This window comes from Myotis davidii, unplaced genomic scaffold (genome assembly GCF_000327345.1).
Source record: "Myotis davidii unplaced genomic scaffold, ASM32734v1 scaffold339, whole genome shotgun sequence".
Classification (NCBI taxonomy): domain Eukaryota; kingdom Metazoa; phylum Chordata; class Mammalia; order Chiroptera; family Vespertilionidae; genus Myotis; species Myotis davidii.
The window spans coordinates 1,087,560-1,092,041 of record NW_006290778.1 but is presented as its reverse complement, the minus strand read 5'-3'; positions in this window follow the sequence as shown (position 1 = coordinate 1,092,041).

Genomic DNA, 4,482 nt, shown 5'->3' with positions numbered 1-4,482 from the left:
AACCTGGAGGAAGATGTCTGTGTAGATGGAGGTCAGGTCGAGAGAACACTGCAGTTCTTTTCAGTTCCCTGTGGGGCTGCCATTTAACATTAAGGCACACAATGGGGAGACCCTTGCTAAGACCATGAAGGAGGTGAAGTGTAGAGTTTTGAGGCTGGAGACCTGCATTTGAGTCCTGACCTTGGCATTTCCTTGCTGTGTGTCCTTGGGCATGTTACCTAACCTCTCTGATCCCCATTCTCTCACCCCGAAAGTGAGAGCCTACGCGCTTACTATGCCGCCTTGCTGGAGGGATTAAACAAGATCCCTCCCTTATGAGAAAGGGCTGGCATTTTCTGTGAGTGCCAGAAAGGAAATCCCGTGAATTTACAGCTACAAGATAACTTCATGTGGAACCCCAGGGAGGAACAGCTCAGAAAAGGGCAGTCCCCAGGGCTGGATGAATGACTGACCAGCCAAAATGCAGGTGAGGGCAACCAGTTCTGAGTGGGGGTTCTTCCCTCTTTAGCACTTTAGGCTGAACTCCTGCTCCTGTACCTTGAAGGGGGGCACGCGTGCAGCCAAACCAGAAGCCCCTTGGCTTCTGAAGTTCACGGCCTCACAGCAAAAGAACATGCATGGCGTTGGTTTCACACAGAAATAACGCTAATAGCCAGATTACCACCACTGATCACACTGACTGTGGTGAGGACCCGCGGTGCCAGGCACCTCGCATACATTCTCTCTACCCCATAGCACAGGGGAAACTGAGGCTGGGAGAAAGGCCCTTGCCCAAGGCCATGTGGCTAGAAGTGCTGGAGCTGTTACACGTCTGTCTCTTGGTTCCAAAGCCCGAGCTCTTCAACCCCTGAGGCCAGTCCGGCCCTGAAGCTGACACAGCCCCACAGGGTGGCCTGCGCCCAGGCGGCGCCCAGCAAAGGCCGGTGGGGGCCTTGCCAGAGCAGCAGCCTTATGTAAGCAGCCCGGCTGCAGCACGTGGAGGCTTCATTAAGCTGCGGGGAGCCGACAGCCCACTGGCGGTGGCGCTGGGGGTGGTATGGGGTGGGGTGGGCGCGGGGGTGTCCCCGGCCCTGCGCTGTGCCGCCAGCGAGGCCTGACACCGGGTTAAGCCGCCTTGGCGGCCCAGGGCTGCAGCTGGGAGCGCGCCTGGTTCCCATTCGGGCGCTGTGGTTTTGATTAGCTGTTCTGCGAGGCGGGCCTGGTGGTGAGTCCATGGGAGCTCCGCTGGAACAGCGGGTCCCCCCGCCCGCCGCCGCTGCGGCCCCCCCTCCTGGCAGCCCCAGACTCCAGATGTTCCGAGCTCTCGCTGGGAAGGCCTGCTGGCGCCACGGAGGGCAGAGGGCAGGGAAAGCACGCGAGCTGGAAGCCCAAGCACTCAGTCACCGCAGGCCTTGGCAGCCCGCCCGGCCCTCTGCTGGCACATTCCCCAGCTCTCCCCTGGCCATCTGTTCCCAAAACACCCTTTCAGAGCCTCATCATCACTCAGGATACAACCGCGCGAGCAGCTGGTTGGGAGGCAGCGGGGGAACCGTGCAAAAGGTCCTTTGTGAGAGAGGAAACTCGCTCATGAATAACAGGGCTGGACGCCGTAAAAGTTGGCGGCTGCAACTCTTGTTTCTCAGGCGCCGCTGTTTTCTCTGGACTTTTTATCTCTGGCTTTTATTTTGTTCCCCCTTGTTTTCTTTTAACGTTGTTTCTTCCTCTTCTCGCACCACTGTGACCCCCCCCCCCCCCCCCGAGGTGCCCGAAGGCCACCTAATTAGCTACCCTGGGTGCTGCTGAACTTTTTTTTCTTTACTTCTCAAAGCTGTTAAAATCGGGGATGGTTGGAAGTGACTTTTTTTCATAAAACCTCAGCTTGAGGGGACAGGAGAGAAGTGCCTGGGGGAGGACCCAGCCAGGGCAACAACATTTTTTTATCTGCCTGGAATGATCACCCTTCCTTTCTCATAAGTGTACCCCCAAATATTCTGGTAGCTGTCCCTCTGCCAAGTTGTCTGAATGTTTCAGAGGAGACCGCACACTGAGCACACAGATGTGAACGGTGTCCGTGTGGGTGGAGGGAGGGTGGGGGCAGAGACAGCAGGGAGACCCCCATCAGCTCATCAGAGAGAACACGGGGTGCGTTGGGAGAACGGCGGTATTAATACGCACCCCGGGTCCTGGGTCGCCCCGCTGAGTGCAGAATGACATGGGGCCTTTTTAAAGAACTGGCTGCCACCACCGCCAAGACTTCTGGGAGATGTTTGCCTGGGATCTGGGCACCTCCTGGGAGCTCACCGGTGGCCTGTTGGGGGCCCAGGGGGTGCTGCAGCCGTGCTGGCAGCTGGGAGGCCAGCGGTGGGGAGGGGCCAAGGCCTGGCCGCCTTCCTCGCCCCCTGGGTCCTGGAGGAGGAGCTGGGCGCCAGGCCTGGCTGCCAGGTGGAGGTGAGGAGGCAGCTCCCAGGTGTCAGATGGAGGTGATGTGATGGGGTGGTGGGGGGTCGGGGGCGGGCACACGTCAGGGCCAGGGGACTGGAGGTTTCCCCTTTACTTTCTCTAGTCCCTGTTCCCCTTTCACACTGCCTGCCTCCCCCCTACCCCCATGGTTGCATCAGACCCAGAAGCTCCGGCAGCCCCCCACCCCGGCAGTGGAAAATGCCTGTCATCCATGCTGCTGTGGGTGGCCACGTTTTCACAAGCAAAAATTCTGGGCTTTGCCGGGTATTTGTGCATTTCATTCATCTACACTTTACTCAGGCCCGGACTTCATTCTTCTTGCAATCCTCTCTGCTCTCCTCCGGTTTCAGTTGGAGAGATGGCAGCTCCAGCAGCACCAAATATTTATGTTTATCACAGTTTCAGGGCCATTCATCTGAAGGGCTCAGTGCAGGACGATGAGACCCCCACATCCCCCCTCCCCCGCCGCCCACTGTGGCCCCGCTGGGCAGGTGTCTGGGTCCGGACTCTGAAGCGAGTCTCAGCTGTGTGACTGGGGGGCCTTGCTCCAGGGTGTTATCTGGGAGGTGCCCACCCAGCCTCCCAGATCGCTAGAGGGATCCATGGCACAAAAGAATGTGAAACTGTTTTGTGAACGCCACCCTCCCTCCCGTGTCTCCTGCCTGTGAAGTTGTTCTTCGTGGGCCCCCGGTGAGGAAGGCCCGGGGAAGAGGAGGGGCCGCCGGCCCAGGCCCCTGGCACGGATGTGGCGTTGGCCCCATGACCAGAAATTGCTTCTAGATCAGTGGTTCCCAATGTGGGGCACACACACCCCCAGGGGGCAATTTGATTTTTTAAGCGGGGGGCTATTCGAGAATGAGTTGTTATTTTTTGCATTTCTTATGGTTCCAGGGGTCTCATAGACAGTATGTAAATATATATTGTGATAAACTAGTATCGATGCATTTCAGTTCTCTATTATATGTTTTGAAACTTTATTTGCTATTTTTCATATCACTTCATATTATTATTATTTCTAGCAATTTCTTAATGATTTCTTCCTCAGTGCTTCCACTGTCCTTTCGTTCTTTTATTTTTCTCTTTCAGGGATGCCATGTTCTTTGGAAGCTTGTTTAGACCATGTTAATGGCCTTTTAGGCTTCCTCCATGTGAATAGGAGCTCATCTTTTGAATAACAATTATGTGTTTATATGTCACGGTGGAGGGGGAAATATCGGGATGTTAGAGATGCTTAGTGGGGCGTGGCCAAAGAAAGGTTGGGAACCACTGTTCAAGAGGAAAATGGGGGAGGCAGGAAGACGGGGTGACTGGGCCTGCCCTGCCCGTTGCCTGGCCTTAACCGCTGGGCCCAGCACAGCGGGAGGCGTGGGACAGGGCCACCAGCAGTGCTGGCTCCCGCCTGTCCTGGAGCAGGCTGTCCCCTTTCTACCTGCCCCGGGGAACCAGAAAGCTGGTTCTAGGGGAAGTACAAGTCCTTGCCTTCCTTGAGCTCTTAGTACAAATATTTTAGAAAACAAAGTTGAACCCATTCCCCCCATCAAGCCCTCCACCCTCTGCCCAGAATTCGCAGCCACCTGGGGCCTGGCCCAGTGCCCAGTGCCCAGTGCTCCTCTGCCCAGCCTGTCCCCACCTGAGCCCCTCCCAGCAGCTCTGCTGAGAGCCCGGTCTCACCGCCTCACTCGCCTGCTCAGGACCCTCAGGGGCTCCTCAAAGGCCAAGGGTGGGGGCCGGACTTCCTCACAGGACACCTGACCCTCCTCCTCAAGTGACCTGGCTCCAGCCGGTCATTCCCTGTGTCCCAATTTACACCCCGGCCGCACGGAACTCCTCGCGCAAAGGGGCTATTTATGCCCTCTGTGCTCATGCCATCCCTGCCGCCTGGCATGCCCTTCTCCCCTGTCTGGCTGCCTCCTGCTCATTCTGGAAGGCTCAGCTCCTGGAAGCCCTCTCTGACCCCTACCGCAGCCTCCTCTCAGGCCCCATGGCATGGCCACCTCACTGCACTCCCACAGGGGTGTGTCCGGTCTAATTCAGGAGAGCATC